The 25,593-nt window shown below is 38.4% G+C and overlaps 2 long non-coding RNA genes across 2 annotated transcripts in view; one reads left to right on the plus strand and one right to left on the minus strand.

Annotated features, from left to right (window-relative positions):
- Gm30687 overlaps window positions 1-25,593 on the plus strand; it is a 212,106-nt gene that overhangs the window by 67,101 nt on the left and 119,412 nt on the right. The window lies entirely within an intron of this gene.
- On the minus strand, window positions 3,892-14,235 carry Gm40427. Its single transcript, XR_872781.2, has 3 exons — window positions 14,130-14,235; window positions 12,316-12,367; window positions 3,892-5,487 (listed from the first exon to the last, which is right to left on the minus strand). It is a non-coding gene; the product is annotated as a predicted gene, 40427 (long non-coding RNA).

Genomic DNA, 25,593 nt, shown 5'->3' on the forward strand with positions numbered 1-25,593 from the left:
TACCATTCTGTGTATAAAAGACCCTAAAGAGTCCACCAGCAAGCTCCTACCACTGATTGATACATTCAGAAAAACAGCAGAATACAAAGGTAAACAGCCAGCTACTTTGCTCTATTCAAATGAAAGGCACACTGCCAAAGAAACAATAAAACAACACACTCACAATTGTTCAAAAAAAGGAAAAAAAAACAGATAAAAGACTCTCTGGGTAAATATATAACCAATGAAGTAAAAGCCCTGTACAATGAAAAGTTTCAGAAACTGAAAAAGGAAATTAAAGAAAATACTAAAGCACTGAAAAACTTCATGTTAGTATGAAGAAAAACCCTAACATTGTGTCATAGAGTTTACAAGATATGCAAATAACACATATAAGAGTGCCACTGATTTACTAAGCCTCAGTGGCTCAGAGGGAAGAAAAGTGACTAAACTTGGTTGGCTGATGAATAATGCAAAACCCCAGAGCATCTTTAAATACTGTCAACCCATGAATTTTCAGGAGACATCTGACAGGCTATATTCATAAAAGACTTGAAAATCAGTCTAACTTGAAAATGCTTACATATCTCTGTGACTGTAGGGAAGCTGCAGTGTTGGTTGGTATCTCAGATATTTTGAAGGGTCCTGTCACAAGTCACAACTGATACTAGGACAAATTCCCCAGACACTTCAAGCACTCAGATGGGGTCCTTTTAGTTTCCTGGGTCCTTTCTTGCAGCATGATGCCACAGCTCATGTTATATCTATTTATCCATGAAAATTTTAAGCAACAGTTTCTAGAGATGGAAAATATTCTTCTATTGATGCTCCATCACTTCTAATGTCTAATATCTGGAAACTGAAGCAGCTTCAAACACTCTTCCTGAGCAAGCAAAGCTAAAACCTTTAAGGCTAGAGAGAGGAGTCCACTGGTTAGAACACTTGCTGCTCTTCCAGAGGTCCCAAGTTTAGTTCCCAGCACCTATGTTGGGCAACTCACAACTGCCAGTGACTCCATGTGCAATGGGATCTGATGCCTAGGTCCTCTACAGCACACACACACACACCACACACACTTACTTAAAACAATAATAAAAATAAAACCTTTAAATGAGAATGATTATAAAAGAGAATTTGTGAAAAGTCAGAGGAACTTTCTTCAGGACCATGTGTATGTTAGGAAGGTACACCTATCCTTAAAGAATAAACAAATAAAGAATAACAAAGGCACCATAAGTATGTGAGTTCATTTCTGAGTCTTCAATTCTATTCCATTGATCTACCTGTCTGTCGCTGTACCAGTACCATGCAGTTTTTATCACAATTGCTCTGTAGTACAGCTTGAGTTCAGGCATGGTGATTCTTTTATCCTTGAGAAGAGCTTTTGCTATCCTAGGTTTTTTGTTATTCCAGATGAATTTGCAAATTGCCCTTTCTATCTCAGTGAAGAATTGAGTTGGAATTTTGATGGGGATTGCATTGAATCTGTAGATTGCTTTTGGCAAGATAGCCATTTTTACAATGTTGATCCTGCCAATCCATGAGCATGGGAGATCTTTCCATCTTCTGAGATCCTCTTTGATTTCTATCTTTAGAGACTTGAAGTTCTTATCATACAGATCTTTCACTTCCTTAGTTAGAGTCACACCCAGGTATTTTATATTATTTGTGCCTATTATGAAGGGTGTTGTTTCCCTGATTTCTTTCTCAGCCTGTTTATCCTTTGTGTAGAGAAAGGCCACTGATTTGGGGGGAGGGGTGCCTAACAAAGAGAGGCTCTGCAATACTGCAACTGCTGCATCTATCCCAAGGCAGCCTTACCAGATCTGTGGGTGTGATATATCTGGGGTCAGCATGTCGAACTCATCATTCTCTTCCAGCTTCCCAATCACTTGCCCTCTGTTTACATTTAATAGGTTATACATCTTTCTCTGGACATTTATTTAGGTATGAGTTTGTCCCATGGCATCTTATACAAGAGAGAACCCAGCATTCATAGAGGGCTATTTGAGGTGATCGAAATTAAATTAACATCAGCACAATTCAGTAAATTATCTTTTAATCTGAGTGTTCCACTATCTTATTTTCTCGTGACTACTTCGACCTTAGCTCGTTTTCTTTCATCAGTGACTTTCACATTTAAATTATACCGAAGCTCTGTTATTTACTCTGAACACCAAAAATTCAATTACCGAATAGCCACTAGGCTCCTCCTCTGCAGCCTCATACCAACCCCTTCTCACCTTGCTGGACACACTCCCTTGGCCATGTTTTCATAGTTGTGAGCCTGACTTCATGGGAAGTAGATCATCTCTGACTGTACTCTTCTTAGCTGCTCAAGCATTCTAGTCTTCCGTGACCCAATTCATCTCTCAGACTCGGCAAAACTTGAGATTTTATCTGTCACTCTGGTGGAGTTGTCCTTTTCTGCATTTAATTTGTTTCTGTGTCCCTGTTTAGCTTTTAGCTGCCTTAAAGGAAAACTGTTGCCTTAATTATACCTATTTCACGCTGTTTTTTCAGAAAAATTGGAAACCAAGGGCTACATCTTCTGTGTTTTCTTCTTCCTATTCCTCTCATAAAATCATGAGTTTAAGAGACCCAGCCTTGGCTGCAATCAAAGCCTAGTCATTACCCTGAGTGCAGTCTCCTGGTATGTGAAATGGAAATAATAACATAAAATTGGTAGGAGAATCATAAACTTCTTGTGAGGATCAAATGAAAAAAATCTATAAAGGGTGCTTAGAGCGCCTGCTGCTATAGAATAAGCACTCAATAAGTAATAACTAGTATTATTATTTTTCATATGTTTTATTGCAATTCTTCTTTATTCTACACAAGTTTCTAAGGCTTAGAGATAGTTTCCAGAGCAGCAGAGGTGCATTTGGCTGTCGGCAATGAATCTAAATTTGCTTCCTTTGATCTCTGTTTCTTTGAGCTCTGAGAACTGAGGCCACTCACAACATGAGATTTCAAACAACATATGGAGTTAGGTATTTTGTGAGAAATAGTAAAAGCAGGCATTTGCCCTGCTTTAATCTGAAGCTACAGGGTCAAGAAAGAATTGCAATAATAATAATAATAATAAAGGTCTGTGGATGAGATGTCTGCAGTAACCAGATCCCAGCCATTTGTACTTGGTGAATACTGTGTAGATACTGAAAGTTGCCTGAAGATAAGGCAGATAACAAAGCTAGGCAGACATCCTCTGCCAGGTGGTCTCTACTACACTGAAATGTTCATTCACAGATAGAACTAATCAGAAAACAACAGTGTTCACAATGACTCCCTATAGAACATCTTTCCTCCCTCCCTTCCTTTCTTTTTGCCATCCTCAAGCAATCACTCACTCTATGATTTAAAAACTTCCACAAGTCCTCCATGGCCTCAGAACAGAACAGGCTCTATCAGCTGGTATTTAAAGCACACTAAAGTCTGGCTCTATATCGCCATTTGAGTCCTAACCCCAGAACTCCGTATACCATGCCTATGCTTTGGCCTCATTCATTAAGGAATAAATTGTTGAACATCTATTCTGAGCTGAGACCTAAACTAGGAACTAAAAATTCCTAATAACCAAAACCTAGTGCTTGAGCTGCTAGAACTTCATCTAATACAAGATATTACTCAACTTTTTGGTAATATTTATAAGTACAACACAAGCGTATACTATGTAATATACTGTACAGCAGAGCACCTTAACAAGTCCCCAGAGATTAACTTTGTACAGTTTTGTACAAGCTAGGTTGTGTCCGGTTAACATAGAGTAAACAAAAGGTGTATCCCAGCTGATGAAATAACATGTTCAGCTGGGTGTGGTGGCGCATACCTTTAATCCCAGCACTTGGGAGGCAGAGGCAGGCAGATTTCTGAGTTCAAGACCAGCCTGGTCTACAAAGTGAGTTCCAGGACAGCCAGAGCTACACAGAGAAACCCTGTCTTGAAAAACCAAAAACAAAACAACAACAACAAAAAACATGTTCAAAGACTTTTACATGGGAAAGTTCCTAGTGCTGTGAGCAGTGTTAGCCTCTACGTCAAGAAAAGCAATTAAACTCTAGATCCACATGCCTCCCTAAGATGCTGAAAATAGACGGCCTCGAACCAACTTTCTAAGCTCACCTTGATGAAGGTTTTAGAACACTTACCTGTCCATTTTCTCAAACAAGCACAAAGCCCTTTTCAAAATACATAAGCTGCTAAATCATGTCTTAAGTGTTATCTTCATTATACTTGTGAAATAATATGAGCTCAAGGGATGTCAGAATCACCAGCCATTGCTGGGTATGTTGAATGTATGCCCAGCAATCCAGCCCTTCCTTCTTCTAAGCATTAGCTTCAGAACTTGAATCTCTGAAACTAAAAGCTGTCTTTACTCTGAAGGCCTCTTGCCTGGTCCGTATATCATGTCCTATATCTAGGGAAGGAGCTTCACAAATACTGCCCCTACCACCTACCACAGGATTCTGCTTCCAGGTCCCTTTCACCTCGTTAATAATTCTTTAGCAGAGGGACTTTAAAGATCAGCTGAAATTCTCCTATTCAAATTATTGTTTTGAAATATAACAGCACTATATTTGATTGAAAACACAACAGAAAATGCAATGTCTCTCTTTTTTTTTCTTGTCCAGACTGCATAATTTCCCAATAGTTTTCAAAAACAGCCTCATCAAAATTCACTGTTTTACTCCAAGAATCCATGCAAAGAAAGTTCTCAGCAATGGCCTCAAAATGTTTTGGTGCCTGTATTAGTTCTCTAAAGTCAGAGAACACATGAAATGCATATATATATATATACATTGGAATGACTTAGAGGCTGCAGTCTAACTAATCTAACAGTGGTTAGTTGTGAATGGAAAGTCCAAGAATCTAGTAGTTGCTCAGTGCCACAAAGCTGGATGCATCTCGGCTGGTCTTCTGTATAATGCCAGAGTCCCAAAGAAGTGGATTCCAATGCCAGTGAAGGTATGGATGTGCTAGCAAGGGCATTCAGACAAAGAGTGAATGCTTCCTTCTTCCATTCCGTATATAGGCTTTTAACCAGATTAAAGGTATGTCTTCCAGCCACAAGATCCAGATCAAAGGTTTGTCTTCCTACCCCAAAGGCTTAGACTAGAAGTGGATTCACCCTCTTCAAACCAAGTAGAATGTAGCTCACAGGTATATCTATTTATGGCTTGGAGTGCATTCCAGATACAGTCAAGTTGACAACCAAGAATAGCCATTGCAGCGATCATCCCAGAATTCTTATCAGACCATAAGGCAAATCTTTGTTGGAGTTGTTAGAAAAAACTAGAAAATTGAGGCATGCAGCAAACATAAAATCCTGTCTAAGAATTACCATAAATAGCAGTAGTGGCTCATGTCTGTAATCCTAGCACTTGGTAGGCAGAAGCAGGAAGAACTCTGAATTTGAGGGCAATCAGCTCTACAATCTGTAGTGTCTTCGGGACTTTAGTAGCCATGTCACATACAGAAGACTGCATCTCATAGCCAGGTTAGCCAGGCCTACAAAGAGAAACCTTGTGTCAGAAAGTCAAAAAGAAAAAAGAATTCAAAAAAAAAAGAATTCCCATAAGTAAAAGTATAATACACTTGCTCATTTTCTGTCAATCAAATCTGATCATGGGTGTCATTACCCTCAAGTGTTACTGACACTCTTCTGCCTGGGCTGTTTTGGAATGTGGGGCTATGACCACCCTTTCATTTATATATTGTTCACAGTGATTTATTCTGTGAGGCCCAGCACACATGGTCCCTGTGAGTCAGACAGCTTCACAGACAATGTATACTTCCCATGTAGAGTCCAGGAGTTGCTACCCCAGAGTCTCTTCTACTCCAGTATCCAATTGCATAAACTTGTTTTCACAAAATGAATCCATACAATCCAATGAAACAATGATATTTAGTACCTTTTTTAAAGTTTTTGACCTCATACAAGCATATGTGTTGTGATCATAGCTGCATGTGCCTTATGTTATATATCTACTGAGCCTGCTTAGCTTGTCTTTCTCGCACATACTCTTTCTCCTCCTTTCATGACTTTCTTCCTGCCCCACATAGGCCTTCTACAGATGGTCAGGGCTTTAGTATCTTCAGGACTTTAGTAGCCATGTCACATACAGAAGACTGTATCTCATAGCACTCCTTCCTATTGCCTAGCTCTTCCAGTCTTTCCATCACAGCTTCTGTGATGTGCCCTGAACTTCAGACAGGGTGAGAGAGCTATCCCACTCAGGACAGAACTCTCAGTTGGCACTTATTCTAACACTTTGACCAGTTAGCATTCTCTTTTAATCATTTTTCACTGTAATTAATACTTATAATATTCTAAATAAGGTCTGGCTTTAGGCAAAACAGGGGGAGGCTAGAAATTTTGTATGGCAATGACTACAATAAAAGCCATCACCAAAGCAAGTCAATTTAGGTTATCTGTTAGAGACAGAAAAGAAAAGGATGGTAATATTTTTAGTATATTATCTATCAACATTTTGAAAAGCCTATGCTTTCTCACTATTATTGTAACTCACTATAGACTATTAGATTTGGCTTTATGATATCTGTGCACGCACACACACACACACACACACACACACAAATATATATATATATATATATATATATATATATATATATATATATATATTCAGTTAGCAAGTTTATAGAGGCAGACAATATAACAAATTCTTCTTAATACCTTAAAACAGTCAGTAATAGTCTTTGGTAACTGCCTGAAGTTTAAAAAAATGAATGTTTATAAGGCAATGACTGTGCTATTTCAACTGTTAAATATGGATGATAGTTCCAAACAGGAAGAAAATGAGGACTAGACCAGGAACAGTTATTTAGGGTTATCAGCTCGCTCACGGGGACCATGCTCTTGTTTCAAAGCTATCGGAGAAACCAATTGTCACTTTTATTTCCCCAAGTGAATGGTATTGTCTGATTGTCTCAGCCTTATGAGAATAAGCTCTGGTTTGATAAGCCCGGCCATGAGAGGCCCTGCAAGTCCCTTCCCACACCAAGACCTGACCAACAAAAAGATATTGGACAGTAGTAATACGTGAGTATATACCCATATGTGAGTATATACCCATATGTGAGTATATACCCATATATGAGTATATACAGACCCATAGATGAATACAGAATCTCAGGTTGCTTGCGGTTGGATTTTTGGAATAAATTTGTATGTGTAGCTCACCTTAGTGAAGATAGTAAAACCTTGGTTTAGAGAGAACTAAGATTGGTTTCATTTTCAAATTAAGTGATGAGCAACAGGAGAGAATTGTTCATAGAAACATGAAATTCCCTCAGGGTTTGAAGTTTAACATTTCTTCCTTAATCTCCAGAGCATAATTATTCTGGGTAGTCAGGGAAGTGCACAGGGGGACAAAATGGACTGTGCTGAGGCTTTTAAGACATGCAGTCACTATCATTAGTGGGTTTTGTTCTTCCTACATCTTACGCCCAATTTGTGCTGTCACGTTTCTAGATTAAGGCATTTCCTAAATATTCTAATGTCGAATAAAACCGTCACCATCATCAGCCTGTGGAAGTGAGAAAGATCAAATTGACGAGAAGTGTCAAAGTTCTGAGTTTTCAATTTTGATTATAGCAAGTAGTCCACCTCTGTGTATCACTTAATAGCTAAAGGTAACCTGTCAGTCACCTTCCTCATGTGTGCCAGCTTCAGAACGTATGTGTGTGAATGTTTCTGTGTGTGTGTGCCTACATGTGCGTACATATGTGGAGGTGTGATGAGTATGGTGTCTGCATGTGTGTGTGTGTAGGGGGTGTGAGGTGTGTGTGTGTGTGTGTGTGTGTGTGTGTGTGTGAGTGTGTGTGTGCATGGGTTTAATGGGATACAGAGCACGATTTGTGTATCTGGGGTTGTTGTGTTTGTGTGTATACCTGGGAGAGATGTGTCTGTCTGCACATGTGTGGGGAATGTTGTACTTGTTTGCTTATATGTATATATGTGGGGGTATTCATGTGGGTGGGGGATATGTATGTGTAGGGGGTATATGGATAGTGTGTGTGTGTGCATGTATATGTGTAGTGAGTGTGATGTGTGTATATGTGGGTATGTATATGTGGGTATGAATGTTTATAGAATATGTGGGAGAGTGGATTGAATTGAGTGTATGTGTGAGAGAGATGTATATGTGTGTATGTGGAAAGTGTGGTTTGTCTCTATGTATATGTGTGCATGTGGAGTTGCATATGTATATACGTGTGTGTGTGTGTGTGTGTGTGTGTGTGTGTGTGTGTGTGTGTTCTTAACTATCCCTTGGACAATTGATATTTGAGCTTTTTTAGCACATTCACTTGAGATGAAATCATTTTAGACAGCATTAAAATTCAAAGAAACATCAGTGTAAAATGAGCAACCTTCTTATGCTCCAGCAATGTCCTTTGGCCTGGGATGCAACTGTTCCCCCACTAAATAAACAGATTGCATGTTCTTTTTAATCTACTAAAACAGATTTTATATCATTTATTTGGCCATGGGTTAAATATGTAAATCCTTAAAGCATTCAACTCCCATGTCAAATACCCACATTTAAAACATATATATTAAATTTTAAGAAAATCTCTATTCAACCAGAACCTGTTAATCGACTTCTCTTAGAGCAAGTTTTAATGAGCACACATCGCTAGCCCTAACAGCATGCTGGGAACCAACAGTGTTAGCAAAGCTTGCAAAAGACTGAATTGTAGTGAGTAACTCATGCAGGAAAGAGATAGGATTGAAAATGAACACAAAAAGGGTTATGAGAAGAATGTGCGCCGCTTCTAAGTTGAGGAAGGATCAGGACAAAGCAGGAGAGCATAAATAATGAATTACTCTGAATTTCCCAACTCAAATTCAGGCTTATGAGCCGGATGCTGGCATTGCAGCCCCCTCCCCCTTCAGTGAGAACAAACCTCTCTAACAAAGTGGCAAAGAGCATACAGCAGCCCAACGCATGGCGTGATCATTAAGTCAATGAGCCAGCATTATAGAAGCAGCGTGCAGAAGTCAGCTGCTCCCAGCTCTCTGCTTTGCAGTACTCAGACACCGTTTTATTTCATTTGACTTCAGCATGGTGTTTCATTTTACTGTTACAAGGACAGTATTTTGAGATCAAATTCAAACTGTATCATATTCTCAAAAAAGGAAGATGCTGGAACAAAAAAAAAAATGCTGTTTTGGAATTTGACATTTTTTACTGATAACAAGTTGTCCCTGTACACAAGTTGTAAGGAAATCAAAACAATCAATCAACAAACACTACTACACACCCACCTAATAGAAAGCACTATGCTAACTAGAGTAGAGGATGAATACATTACTTTACCATCCTCTGATCCTTAAACTCTAATTCAAGATTGGCAAAATCTCCTGGAATACTTCTAATGACCAGGGACAGATATTTCTGAATTGTTTAACTCCTGTTTCTCAAGGTGACCTCGGAATTCTGGGGTTTTAAAATTATCACGAGATAAAGAAATATTTTTCACACTGATGACTCAGACGTTGCGACAGAATAAAGATTAAAGGAAACTATTAATAGGCACTATAAGATGCACTCCAAATGAATAACACAGGCATTAGGCGTTGTAGAATACCAAAAGAATAACTGCCCTTGTGGACAGAAGAAGTGCCCTTGCCAAGGCCCTTAGGTTGGGAGACTTAAGAGGACTGCTACCCATAAGGAGAATGGCAAGTACACTGAGAAGACATGACTGAGTGGCTGAGAGCAGTTCATCTGCATCTGAGCAGAGATAAATGAGGACCAGAGCAGCAAAGGGGATTTGAAAGGAAGCTTAGGGCTCAACGACAAAGGCCCCACCCAAATGCCACCTCTGGATGTTGGTCTTTCATTGAGTTCTATCTAGCACTGCTTTAACCCAGCGTCAGCTAGACCGGGTTTGGAAGTCCTGAGCTCTGAACTGGAGGGGTTTTGTTTGTTTGTTTGTTTGTTTATTCTAATTTGGCTCACTAACACCAATTCTGCCTTCTCTACTTTGATCTGTACCCCCAGGTTACTAACCTGGGACATGTACTCCCAGGCTTCCTCTTGCCTTCTAGCTTCAGTGCGGCTTTTGCAAGGCTCCAGAATAATATCAGAAGGCATAGAGAAAAACAGAGCAGATGTTTACAGCCCACATATCCTATCTGCCAGGCTGGGGCATAGGCAGCAGCTTGCTCATCTTCCTACATCTTGGCAGGTGTTTCCTTCCCATCATTGTACCTCTTGCAAAGTTTTAATATTTTCCCTTCCTTAAGATGATTTTCTTTCTCTCTCTCTCTCTCTCTCTCTCTCTCTCTCTCTCTCTCTCTCTGTCTCTCTCTCTTTCTTTCTCTCTCTCTCTCCTCTTTCTCCCCCCTCCCTCCCTCCCTCTACACACACATATACATAAATATATGCATGGTACAGCACTCTTTTCCTACTTGCTGTGATTTTTACTGTCTTCTATCAGTTAAACCCTTTAGTCTAGTCAGATCATTAGAAAATATCTCATTCTGTCTTCTTGTCAGGATTCTGACCTAAAAAAGTTCTACTTGAACTCGTGACTCTCCTGCCTCAGCCTCCTCATCGCTGGGAGAACAGATATACACATGTCCAGATCATTATCAAAGCAACGTTAATCACATATGGTGTATAAGTTTTCATTTAGTTTTAAACATCTGATAGATTTTTGTAGCAAAACATCACATTATCCTCTATAAATACTTAAGTATAATGTTTTATGCATAGCTAAAAATAAATTCAAATTTTACAAAAGTAACAAAGACTTCTACACCAAGAATTCATTCTTTCTGCATTTCTATTTTTCCAACATGTGTGTGTAGCCTGTGATCATCTTAAGGTAGAGTTGAGGTTGGTAGTAGAGACCCATTTTGACCAGGAGGAAATCCATAAGTGAAGAAGAGCATATGCCCCAGGCACAATGGCTCATTCCTACTGATCTGTTTTTTCATGCTGACAGTATCTTTGGATCTGTACTTTTTTTTTCCGTTCCGAGTTCTACTAAAAGACGTTAGAAATGTAATGCCCAAAAGCCAGATATTATAATGACTTTTGGGTGTTCTTTAGCACAATAGAGAGCAGAAAGTTGGCCATCATGTTTGAATCTCCGGAACATCTTCAGAGCTTTATTAATCATTACTTGCTGATCTCTTATTTTGATATACATGTGCTCTTTGCAATCTATCTACTTATTGGAACTTACCTATTTATATTGTTAGAATCAAATGCTTTCATTAAGCTCACAATGGATATCAGGGCTAGATATGTCAGGGGAAAAATTCTTTAAGAGCCACAACAGGTTTTTACCAATCCCAAATTTTATCCCTTAGATATATAAACATATATTATATTTATTATATAAAATATATTTCCTATATAATATATAATATACGACATAAAATGTATACATTTTAAATGTTCAATTATATATAATTATATAATATTTGATATATAATATATAATATAATAGTGTATGTATTATATGATGTATATTATATGATTATATAATATATAAATGTATATTATATGTATTCCCTTGCCCTGTCAAGTTTTTGTTTAATGGGCTATATGTCATGCCTGTAACTCTGTTCCTACGTGTTTCACAAGAAAAATTGTCCAGTCCAATTTTTAAAGTTATTTATTTATAAGCACTTACTACCCTGGCTCTATTTTGTTTGTTCTGCTAGATGATATGACATTAGTGGGCATTACAATGAGTCATGCCTAAAGCTATTTTGAAGGGAGTCACTCCTCAGAAGTCAAATAAGTTGGTCTGCTAACTGTAAGTAGATTCAATTTACCAAGAAAGTACACTCCAAGAAAGAACTCCTAACTTTTTCATCCATGTTATGACTGATATCTTCTACCCTTCCCTTGACAAGTAATTTAATGCCAAAGCAGTGGACAGCAGTTAATACCAAGAAAACAACAATATCAGAATCAAAAGCGTGGAAAATTCTCTTTAGTCCCTGTTCTCTTCAGAGTAATGAAGTCCTTATATATCTTTGTAACTTTAAGCCAATGAGAACATGTGTCTAATAAATTGTATGGGGTCAGTTTGACTCCTCAGAACTGATTTCCAAAAGGAATACATTTTGTATATTATTGAATTGTCTAAGTATATTGACTTTAAATGAATATCAGCTTTTCAATCAAATGACTTTCAAAGACAAACTGGCTTGCCTGTGTCTATGAATTTGTCCTAGCCTTCTCTTGTGTCTTTATTTTTTTCCCCTTGCTGTAATAAAATATCCTAACAAAAGCAATTTAAGAGGGAAAATATTCATTAGGCTCGCAATTACAGAGTGCAGCCCACCATGGTAGATAACAGGATCTTCAGAGAACTGGCCACATTGCATCCAGTACACCTACAATCAAGAGCAGAGAACAATAAATTAACAGGTGTTTATTAGTGCTCAGATGTGGTCCCAGATACCCTGCTTAGGGAATGGTCCAACACACAATTACAAGGTTCATCAGCATCAATTAATATAATTAAGACAATCCTTCACAGACCTTCTTGGGGGCTAACCTTAATGTAGACAATCCCTGAGAGATGTAGCAGGAGTCCTCCCTTTTAGGCAGCAAGTTAACAACAAATATTAACAATCACAACTTGTTTTTTAATATTTATGATTTATGATAAATCAAAATAATTTACCCATATTGTCATTAATAAAAAGGTAGTAGTAGTTTTGGGCACTCACAGAAAGACCAAATTTAACTAGCACAAGCATGGCAGAAAATTCATTCTTAGATTTTTCTAATTGGTTTTTTTTTTGTAGTCCTGTAGCAAGATAAGTGTCTGTCACTTTAAGAATGTGGGGAAAATGCTGTCAACAGCAGCTTTTTCTACATTCTGAATACCTTTCTAGCACTATCACAGCCCATGATTCACAGGCAACATGTTCAGTTACTGGAGGAAACTGTGGCAATAAATAAAACTGCATATGGTGTACATCTTTACAGCCTGTCCACCAATGGTAACAGCTTCCTAGAGTCATTATTCATCCAACCACATCCCCATGTCCTGGCAGCTACACATGACTCTTGCTAGCTCAGGTACAATTCACCTATGAGAACTTGCTTAAGGAACACGAGGCTTTCTCACATTGCATCACTCACCTGAGAGCCTCTCAACCTTCTGACTCTGTTCTCAAGCTGGCAATAACTCACTGCTGCCAAGCTTATCCCCGAACGAGCCCAGTGTCACGAACACCATTTATCTAAAACCTCTGTATGACTTGATGCTTTCAACACACCTTTGAGCCAAGAGCCCACAAATGTTGCAAAATATTCATCTATATGGATTGTGCTTTGTCAAAGGTGACACAACTGAGAACGTCTTCAATACAACTGAGAGAGAAAATAAAGAGATCAAGAAAAGTAGTGTCTGCGGAACCAATCTCTTCTCACATATTCATCTTCTAAGCCCAAATGTTGTCTTATGAGGGCAATTTTAAAAGCCAGGAAATGAGACAAAGTGACTAGTAGAGAAAATATTCAATAAACATTGTCTGATTAAGTGGAAAGATAATGGGAATGGAAGAGAGAAGTAGGGATTATTCATTGCCAAGCATTGCCATGGTGAGCCACACGCACACTGCATGTATTTATAAGTACTGAAATTTATTCTCTTGTAGTTATGAAAGTCAAAACCTCCAAGTCAGATTCCACACTTTCCCTGGGTTGCAAAGGATGTCATTTCTTCTATACTTCTGGTGGTAGCCCTGGCACGGTTGAGCTTGTTGCCCTTTATGCCAACTCTTATTCCATCATTTGGTGGCTATTCTATGGACATGGACATCTCTATCTTTCCTGAGGCATTGCTTTGTAACAATGCAACCATTCATATTTGATAAAGGTCTGGCTTAATAAACCCATTTATTCTTGATTTCTTCTTAAAGGTCTGTTCCTAGATAAGATCGCATTTGCCTGTTCTGGGAACTACAATTAAATTCATTTTTTTCTAAGCCATAATTCAACCGTGCATAAATAGACGTAGGATAGAAATGTTCTTTGTATAATCTGTTTTCTGCATGTACACATTTAAGATGGTCTCCTAAGAGTTTTGTTTTGTTTCATTTTGTGTTGTGTTTATTTTTGTTTTTGTTATCTGTATTTCCTTACCTTTTATTTTTCACTTTCTTTTGGCAATATTTTCTAATTATCAGAACCAATAGTTATTAGTTTTCAAATCTTCAAATTTTCTTCAGCACATGATCTTCTGATCACACTAAAAGAAAGTATTTAATTTTTAGTTGTCCATAGAAAGAGTATCAAAATATTGCTATATTATTATTATTATTATTATTATTATTATTATTATTCCTTATATCTTTTTGTATTTTAATCTAGGTTCAAGACAATAGATTACTATGTAGCTTTGTGTTTTTTTAGACAGGGTCTTACTCTACAATCCAGAATCGATAGCCTCAAATCCTCTGCAACCCTATTACATCAGCTTTCTGGGTGTTTGAATTATAAGCATGAGCCACCACATCTGACTTTAAATTAATAAAATATAAAATAAAGGCTTGTGCAAATATTAAGTGAAGAATCTATATAAAAAATTGATTTCCTGTATGACTGCCAAATCTATATCCTCTACTTTGTCTTTTCTTCTGAATTAGTATATACATTAGCAAATACATAGCCTTATAGGCTCCAAAACTACTCCTGAAGCAAATATTAATACAAGTCCTCATGTACCCAAAGTCACTAGACTTCATTAGTATTTTAAAATGTATTTCTTGTCCTAGGCAGATAATTCTGTAAATAAAAACATTTCCTTCCAACTAAGAGAATGAGAAAGTTTAAGACACTTGGACCCCTTCACCTTCAATACTCAATTAGCATCAAATGCCCACCCCCCCACACACACACACATACACACAGTGACTGTATGGTAATGATGTATTAATTCACTTGATTGTGGCAACATTCAATTACTATCTAGGTCAGAGCCATCTATTTATCTATTTTCTGTTTGCTCATTTGCTCTATTATAGACTGTGTCTCCTCTCATAAGTTACTATAATTGTGTAACCTTATTCTCCTGCATTACCTTAAGCTTTCTGGTGACAGAAGTCACACAAGATACAAAGATATGGGTTTTGAAGATAGACAAATAAACTAACTAAGAATGAGGAAAAAGAAAATATGACACTGTAAGAAGTCACTTGATATGCACTCACTGATAAGTGGCTATTAGCCCAGAAACCTAGAATACCCAAGATACAATTTCCAAAACACAAGAAAATCAAGAAGAAGGAAGACCAACGTGTGGATACTTTATTCCTCCCTAGAATACAAAATAAAATACCCATGGAAGGAGTTACAGAGACAATGTTTGGAGCTAAGACAAAAGGATGGACCATCCAGAGACTGCCCCACCCGTGGGTCCATTCTATAATCAGCCACCAAACACAGACACTATTGCATATGTCAGCAAGATTTTGATGAACGGACCCTGATATAGCTGTCTCCTGTGAGGCTATGCCAGTGCCTGGCAAATACAGAAGTGGATGCTCATAGTAAGCTATTGGATGGAACACAGGGCCCCCAATGGAGGAGCTAGAGAAAGTACCCAAGGAGCTGAAGGGGTCTGAAACTCTATAGGTGGAACAACAATATGAACTAATTAGTACCCCCAGAGCTTGTGTCTCTAGCTGCATATGTAGCAGAAGATGGCCTAGTTGGCCATCACTGGGAAGAGATGACCCTTGGTCTTACAAACTTTATATGTCCCAGCACAGGGGAATGCCAGGGCCAAGAAGTAGGAGTGAGTGGGTAGTGGAGCAGGGCAGGAGGAGGGTACAGGGGACTTTCGGGATAGCATTTGAAATGTAAATGAAGAAAATATCTAATAAATTTTTTTTAATTAAGTTAGATAAACTATGTTGGCAGACAAATGACAGGAAAAAAAGAGAAGTGGTTTCCTGGAACACACTACCCACGGTAGCCTGGGCTAACATGCCTCACTTACTATTTTATAGCCTGGGATAGCATGCTTTATTTCATATTTGAAATGCCCTTAATCTGTCCCTCTACAAAAATGTGGGTTTTGAAGATAGATAATTAAATCAACTAAGTATGGGGAGAAAGAAAATAAGACACTATAAGACAAATATAGAGAATTTTAATGATGAAGTTCCATTTAGAAGACTAATATGGACTCAACCACCTGAAAACGCAAGCCCAAATTAATGCTTTGTTACATCAGACACGAGAAATGCATTACTTAGCCAGCCTAATAATTACATTTGAATAGCAGTTCAAAGCTTTCTACGGAATTTTTTCATGTTTATCTTATTTCACTGTCAAAATCACTGTTCTCAGTCAGAGTAAAGCAGAGTTATCTGAACACCTGTAAGTATTACACAAATGAGGACCTTTGATGGGAATTGAATATATATAAATGTGCTAGAAACTGACACTCATTAGCCATGGCAGCTGCAGTGACAGCTCAAGGAAATAGGAGGCAGGCTTTGGGAAACCTGGCAGCCATGCCATGTCTGCGGATTCCTCACCGCAGTAGAACAGTGACAAGTTGCTGCCTCAGAAATGTTGGGTCTGAAACAAGGTGTGTGATAGAGGTAGGAGAAGGAATTGATGATCAGCAGAGCCGCCATCAAGACAATAAGAAACTTGCTTGACTTTCTTTTCACAAACATATCTTTCAATCCTTTGCCTCAACTTACAGCTTACTGGCCAAGTACTACTGAGCAAGTCCTAGTGTCACTTCCTCATCTTTAGAATGGGCTAAATAAAAATTTAAAAAAATCACACTTTGGTGTCAGCACAGCAGTATCAACTAGCAAATACATGTCTGCATATGTGTTTAATATTATCTTAACTTATAATAGTACTATTATCCTTATTACCATCAGCCTCCAAATATAGACACCATTGCATACACCAGCAAGATTTTTCTGAAAGGACCCAGATATAGCTGTCACTTGTGAGGCCATGCCAGTGCCTGGCAAACACAGAAGTGGATGCTCATAGTCAGCTATTGGATGGAACACAGGGCCCCCAATGGAGGATCTAGAGAAAGTACCCAAGCAGCTAAAGGGGTCTGCAACCCTATAGGTAGAACAACAATATGAACTAACCAGTATCCCCAGAGCTCGTGTCTCTAGCTGCATATGTAGCAGAAGATAGCCTAGTCAGCCATCATTGGGAAGAGAGGCCCCTTGGTCTTGCAAACTCTATATGCACCAGTACAGGGGAACACCAGGGCCAAGAAGTGGGAGTGGGTGAGTAGGGGGGCAGGGTGGGGGAAGGGTATAGGGTACTTTCGGGATAGCATTTGAAATGTATATAAAGAAAATAATAAATAAAATTTTTTAAAATAATACTACTATTATAATACTATTAATAGTAACTTAAAATGGAAAGCAATCTAAATACAAACATCCATCTTCAAAAGGAGAGAGGTCATTTTCTACATACTCTTACCATAAAATACTGCACAAGGCTAATGAATGACTGGCATTGCATATATAAACACGGCTTAGCTCTTAAATATGATGGAACAGCAATTCTACATTAATGAGCATAGTTCTCCAATCAAACCATGAGAATCCTCACACTGATATTTTAAAAAGCTAGGATTGCAATTCTGTACAAGAGGCATATGAAATGATTAACTATAAAAATGATATACTGGAAAAAATGTTTTGAAAGTAGCAGGCTCAGTTCACACATGACAAAAATGAAAGTCAGACAAAAATGTTGAGACAAGTTTTTTCTTTAGAATAAAAACAATTGTTGAGAAAAAGTAGAGTCATTGTGGCATATATATTTATAAAATAAGATATAGTCTCAGAAAAAAGATAAGAAGAAAACCCCAAAACTGTCAAAATGGGGAAATTGGTATAGCAGTTATACAAACCAACATGCAACTCCTTCAGAAAACTGGGAATAGACTTACCATCAAGTTCCTCAGAAAATCGCAGCACTAGTGTATACCCAAATTAATCAAATGTCAAAAAACGTCTCAAGCCAGTTTTGGTTACACACACCTGTATATATGGCATTGGGTCAAGCAGGATTGAGAGTTAAAATCTAGCCTAAGTCATACAATAAGTTCTCAACTAGTCTTGGCTACACAGTAAAACCTGCTTCAAAACAAACAAAAAAATCTATGCTCCAGCGTTTACGAAATTGTTATTCATAGTAGCCAAGATCTGGACTCCACCTAGGAGTCCACTGATAAATAAGAAAAAAATAATTTTAAGTGTGTGACACATTGTACTATTATTTTATAAAAAAATGAAATTCTGATATTTATATTAACATGTATGGATTTGGAGGATGTTGAAATAAGTGCAGTGTCATACACAGAAAGGCAGATACCAAGTGTTCTTATTAATATGTCCATAGAACTAAAAAGATGATCTTGAAGAAGTAGGGAATAGGATACAGTGGCCAGAGGAACCTGGGGAAGGCTATAAGGAAAGTCAGAGTAAGAGGGGTGTTAGTTGGCACAAGGTACAGGAGGATAGGAGGAATAACTTCAAACATTGGACAGCACAGTAGCATAGCTATTATTAACAAGAGTTAATTGGGAGTTTCTAAATAGCCTGTAGAGAGGATTCTTAATTTTCCCAACACAAAACAATGATAACTGTCTGAGGTCTCAGACTTGCTAATAATGCTAATTTCATATGGTATATATGTGTGTTAAAATGTCACATTGTACCCCATAAACATCTATAAATACTAAGCCACTTAAAAATAAAAATAAAGATTTCAAAGGTTGCCTCTGATTTTATAAAGTCAAATTGACAAACCTGTGGAGAAAAAATAGAATAATTAACAGTTTTATTTGGAATTTCTTGAGAAATGTTTCTGTAGTCTTAGCAAGTACAAAGAAAGGAGTTACGCAGAGACATGGTGAATGTCTGAACACTATTACAAATAATAAATTTTAGCTAATTGATACATTGTCATCATTCATCTAGTTGAACTCCTTTCTTCTTGAGCTCTTAACATCAAAAATGTAATTGCCATTAATTTCAATGAGAAAAAGATAATTTTGTCTTGAATACTAAATTTAATGCAAGTTTTTGCCAAAAATTTTAAGCAACATTAAATGGACATGACCATTACTGGCTGCTGTGGTCTAAAGCAAGAAAATTAATAATAACTACAATATGGCCATATATAATCTTTTCCTTGGGTGTTTTTAGCATTTACATGTTTACCTCAAGAACATGTCTAGTGATAACACAGAATAGTCCATATTTGTATGATTCCATGCCCCATGTTGAAACCTGAAGCAAAAGACATATTGGAATTAATGGACTTTTATGATATCAAAATTATCACAAGCATCACAGACCTCCATGGTCATTCTTCCCATGCCTGTCAGCCCAGTTAAGCCCTTGTACTTCCAAAAACCACCCTCCAAACTAAAGTAGACAGCATAAAGTAGGTTCTTTCTAAAACCCATATCTTAAAATCCCATATGCTTGCATTGAAGGTTTTATTATATGAGAATATTCTGGTTCTTTCTAGCCATTCTCAGAGCATCCACAAAACTATCTTTGCCTTTGGTGTGCCACCTGATCCCCTTTACCAGAGTAATATGCTCATCATCTACAGTGGATTTGTGGTGCTAAATGGTTCAGCATCTGCACTCTTCTTTGTAGAATTGCACTAACTCAAAAACTCACTTGGCTTTGGGATGCCTAGGTTGTCATCACCACTCCCTTAACTATAGAGTCAAGATGGCTGGCTGATAGAGTATAAACCCAGCCCAAAGTGCTCTTAGACTGCCTAGATGAATATCTCCTTGCCAAAGTAATAAGGGATGCCAAGTGATGACCATGGTCATCAATAAACTCAAGACTAGCTTTCTCTGTAAACCAGTACTGACAGTAAGAGAGGGTTGAAGAATTTGGATTCTCCAGTAAGCATAGGGATAATAAGAAGCTGAGGTAGAAAAAAGCCAAAAAGCCTACCTCATCATTATTTTTAAAAAGATAATTGTTGGCAATTGCCCTAGGCTCTATCCAACAGCTACCTAGCAACAGTTTGCATTGCCACCCACCAGGTGCAAGCTAACCTGGAGTATAAGGACAGAATGGGTTGCCATCCCACAGTCAAAACTCTGACCCAGAATTGTTCCTGTCTAAAAGAACTGAAAGGACAGAAATGGAGAAGATACTAAGGGAAAGGAGGTCCAGTGACCAGCCCAAATTGAGATTCAGCTCAGGGGAGGGCCCCAAGGCCTGACATTATTACTGATGGTATGGTGTGCTTACAGACTGGAGTCTAGCATGGCTGTCCTCTGAGAGACACAACAAGAAGCTAAATGAGACAGAAGCAGATACTTGCACTCAATCACTAGACTAAAGTCTGGGACCACTGGGGTTGAATTAAGGAAAGGCTAGAAGAAGCTGAGGAGGAGGACAACCCCATAGGAAGACCAGCAGTCTTGACTAACCTGGACCCCTGAGATCTCTCAGACACTAAGCCACCAATCAGACAGCATACACCTGATGATATGAGGCCCCCAACACATATACAGCAGAGGATTGCCTGGTCTGGCCTCAGTGAGAGAAAAATGCACCTAACCCTTGAGACATTTGAGGTCCCAGGGAGTAGGGAGGCCTGTTGGGGGGGATCCTCTTGAAGATATGGGGTGGGAATGAAATGGGATGAGGAACTGTGGGAGGGGAGACCTGGAGGGAGGCAATGACTGGACTGTAAAAACTTATAAGTAATTTCTTTTTTAATTTTTTTCTCAGCTACTTCAGCTCACTCTGTCTTTCTGTGTGTTTTTGTCTGTCTCTCACTCTGTCTCTCTCTTTCTGTGTCTGTCTCTCTCTGTTTTTCTCTCTCTCCATCTCTCCCTCTGTCTCCTTCCCTACCTCCCTCCCTCCCTCTCTCCCTCTATCTTTTCCCCATTTGTTTCCTACCAGCCTCTTCCTCTCTATCTGTCCTTCTTCTTTCTCTGCCCCTACCCCTTTTCTAGGTCCCCTTCTCTTCCCCCAATAAAATTCCTTTATATTAGGCCCATCGCATGGTGGTGATGGCTGGCCCACTGAGGTACTCCCTCTGGCTGCATTATACTGCCATTTACAAAGCATAACAGTAATTATATAAAAAGGTATAAGAAGCAGGAGAGAGGACTCAGCAGTTAAGATATTCGTTGTTCTTGTTGAGGTCTTAGTTTCGGATCCCAGCACCTACATGCTAACTCACAATCATCTGTAACTCCAGTTCCAAGAGATCAAGATCTAGTACCGATTTCCAATCTCTTCTAGCACAAAGCACACACATGGTCCACAGAAACATGCAAGTGAAACACTCACACACATCTCTTTAAAATATTAAAAATAAATGAATCAAAAGAGGCATCAAGCTGAACTGACAACCCAAACAGCTCAAGCCAAAGAAATTTATGAATATATCTCACACACATTCAGAGAAACTCAAGATCCAGGAAAGAAATAGTAAACTGTTGCTTATACAGAGTCAAACTGGAGAACTTTTACCACAGAATTATCTTTTAGAAGAAAGTCTCTCAAACCCTATTTCTATATGACAAAATGTTACTGGGCCATTGTATAGTGTGTTTTTAAAATTGATTTAGAGTGCTGGATAATATCTCACATTATTTAATTAAAGTGTAAAAACAGTATGCACATTTATCTCATTATATTTATACAAATTTCAACGCAGGAAGGAATCCATCAAAGCGTTAAGGGCTCCTCTTCTGGGAATAAGATCCTAGGTGATTTACCTTTTTATGTTTCTTACTTCTCATTGCTTCCTTAATTATTATTTTCCTTCAAAAAGTTGAAAATATGTATGTACTTAACATCAATCAGAAGAAAGGATTCGAATGAATTCTCAGGTTCTAAGGCTTTATTAATATCTTAGAATGCATTCATCAGTCTGGCACATTTTTAATAATTTGTATTTCTCTTCACCTTCAATGGCTTTGTGAAATCAATTGCTTTTAGCTCACCTATTGAGTCCAAGAGAGGGAGACAGAATAGTGTGCAAGTAATAATGGTTTTATTGACAAAAAAAGAGCCAGACACTCAAAGAGCTTGTATCTTTGATATTTTTTACATGTGTGCAAAACTAAAATTCCAATTGACTTTGAAGCCTAGGTCTAACACCTTGTCTTTCAGTAAAATGAAGTCAGATACAAATGATACCAGGGAGGACCTTGAAACCATAGAAGTGGCCTCAAAAATGCTATTGTTGCTCTTTGTATTTCTTCCCTAATTGCCTAGTTTCAAAGAACTTTGAAAATTTCTTATGTATTTTTTTTTGCTTTAGCCTATATTCAAAGGTTTAAAAATAAATACAACTATCATAATTTGGTCAACCCTGAATGCTCATGGCAATTACACACATGCTCACATGCTAATAAACACCAAGTGGTCATTGCTTCTAACTCAAATTATTAGGAAGAATAAGCAATCTATTCTCTTAATCAAAGCAGGACCTGTAAATTATTTTGCAAAGAGCATCAAGGGACATTTGAACTTTGCAATAGACAGAAATGCATCATCTTTTCTGATTCCCCAAATAGATAACCATTTCAACAGAAAAGATTCAAACTGAAAATACTTGGGTCAAGATGACCTGCCCTTTCTTGGCTGATTCCAACAGCAGAGTCTATATTCAGCCCACAACCTCTGTTTGCAAGGCCCCTGCACACAGGAGCTGGGGTTAAGGCTAACCTCGGAGATTTTCAAGGTCAAAAGAACCCTTCAAACCATTGAAGGTTCATAATTTCTCAAGAGCTAGTTGGTGCTGTGATTTTAGTTTTGTGTGAAAGCAAGCAAAATGAAGACAAAAGTAGCATGTTTTTAAAAGTGAATTTTATTTGGTTTGCAGCTATGTCCTTCTAATCTGAGAAAAACACATTTAATTTCTTTAGGATTGAAACTTTTTAAAATACAGGTGGCTGTCTTTATTTATAATGTTCTTTCTTAGAACACTGATGAGTCATCTGCCCTTCCGAGATCCAGGTGCTGGATAGAGACCTAAGTCTAAGGTCTGATAAACAAGCAACCGCTGCCCCACCTGAGCACCAAGAGCAGCTTTGGAGGAGAAAAGAATGGAAAGACTACACACCCAGAAGAATCCATTAATCTTTTTGAATAACAAATTCCTTTGTCCCTATTACACTGTCATCTTTGTCTCTAAGTGTGGAAATTGGACAAAATGTGCTTAACTCTTTAATCTTTCAGTGCAAATGCCACTATCTCAAACAGGATTTGTTTGTTTGTTTGTTTGTTTTTGTTTTTAATGTACCATTTTTATTAGATATTTTCTTTATTTACATTTCAAATGTTGTCCTCTTTCCTGGTTTTCCCTCCAAAAACTCCCTGTCCCCTCTCCTCTCTTCCCCTGCTCAACAACCCACCCACTCCCACTTCCTGGCCCTGGCATTCCCCTATACTGGGGCATAGAACCTTCATAGGTCCAAGGGCCTCTCCTCCCATTGATGGCCGACTAGGCTATCCTCTGCTACATATGCAGCTGGAGCCATGAGTCCCACCATGTGTGCTCTTTGGTTGGTGGTTTAGTCCCAGGGAGCTCTGGGGGGGTACTGGTTAGTTCATATTGTTTATCCTCCTATAGGGCTGCAAACCCCTCCAGTTCCTTGGGTCCTTTCTCTAGCTTCTTCATTGGGGACCCTATGTTCAATCCAATAGTTGGCTGTGAGCATTCATCTCTTTATTTGTCAGGCACTGGTGGAGCCTCTCAGGAAACAGCTATAATAGGCTTCTGTCAGCAAACATTTGTTAGCATCCACAAAAATGTCTGGGTTTGGTGATTGTATATGGGATGTATCCCCAGGTGGGGCAGTCTCTGGATGATCATTCCTTCAGTCTCTGCTCCACACTTTGTCTCTCAAACTCCTTCCATTGATATTTTGTTTCCCCTTCTAAAAAGAATCGAACACTTTGGTCTTCTGAGTTTCAGGTGGTTTGTGAATTGTATCTTGGGTATTCTGAGCTCCTGAGCTATTATACACTTATCAGTGAATGCATATCATGTGTGTTCTTTTTTTTCTTTTTAACAATCTTTTTTTCCACCCTGCTTCCCAATCCACCCACTCCTGCTTCCTGGCCCTGGCATTCCACTGTACTAGGACATATGATCTTCACAAGACCAAGGGCCTCTCCTCCCATTGAAGGCCGACTAGGCCATCCTCTGCTACATATGCAACTAGAGACACAGTTCTAGGGGTACTGGTTAGTTCATAATGTTGATTCTCCTATAGGGTTGCTGACCACTTTAGCTCCTTGGGTATTTTCTCTAGCTCCTTCTTTAGAGGTCCTATGTTCCATCTAATAGATGACTGTGAGCATCCACTTCTGTATTTGCCAGGCACTGGCATAGCCTCACAAGAGAAAGCTATATCAGGGTCCTATCAGTAAAATCTTGTTGGCATATGCAATAGTGTCTGGGTTTAGTGGTTGTATATGGGATGGATCCCCGGGTGGGGCAGTCACTGGATGGTCCTTTCTTCTGTCTCAGCTCCGAACTTGTCTCTGTAACTCTTTTCATGGGTATTTTGCTCCCCATTCTAAGAAGGAAGAAAGTATCCACACTTTGGTCTTCTTTCTTCTTGAGTTTCATGTGTTTTGCAAATTGTATCTTGGGTAGTCTAAGTTTCTGGGCTAATATCCATTTATCAGTGAGTACATATCATGTGTGTTCTTTTGTGATTGAGTTACCTCACACAGGATGATATTTTCTAGTTTCATCCACTTGCCTAAGAATTTCATAATAAACTCATTGTTTTTAATAGCTGAGTAGTACTCCATTATATAAATGTACCACATTTTCTGTATCCATTCCTCTGTTGAGAGACATCTGGGTTCTTTCCAGCTTCTGGCTATTATAAATAAGGCTGCTATGAACATAGTAGAGCATGTGTCCTTATTACATGTTGGAACATCTTCTGAGTATATGCCCAGGAGTGGTATTAGTGGGTCCTCAGGTAGTACTGTGTCCAGTTTTCTGAGGAACCACCAAACTGATTTCCAGAATGGTTGTACCAGATTGCAATCCCACCAGCAATGGAGGAGTGTTCCTCTTTCTCCACATCCTCGCCAGCATCTGCTGTCACCTGAATTTTAAATCTTAGCCATTCTGACTGGTGTAAGGTGGAATCTCAGGGTTGTTTTGATTTGCATTTCCCTGATGACTAAGGATGTTGAACATTTCTTTAGGTGCTTCTCAGCAATTCGGTATTCCTCAGCTGAGAATTCTTTGTTTTGCTCTGTACCCCATTTTTAATAGGGTTATTTCGTTCTCTGAAGTCTACCTTCTTGAGTTCTTTGTTATATATTGGATATTAGCCCTCTATCAGATGTAAGGTTGGTAAAGATCTTCTCCCAATCTGTTGGTGGCCCTTTTGTCCTATTGACAGTGTCCTTTGCCTTACAGAAGCTTTGCAATTTTATGAGGTCCCATTTGACAATTCTTGATCTTAGAGCATAAGCTATTGGTGTTCTGTTCAGGAAATTTCCCCCCAAACAGGACTTGTAGATTACACACTATTTAACATGTACTCTCTCCTGACCTAGATAGCCATTCTTTA

This window comes from Mus musculus, chromosome 12, assembly GCF_000001635.26.
Source record: "Mus musculus strain C57BL/6J chromosome 12, GRCm38.p6 C57BL/6J".
NCBI classification, from domain to species: Eukaryota; Metazoa; Chordata; class Mammalia; order Rodentia; family Muridae; genus Mus; species Mus musculus.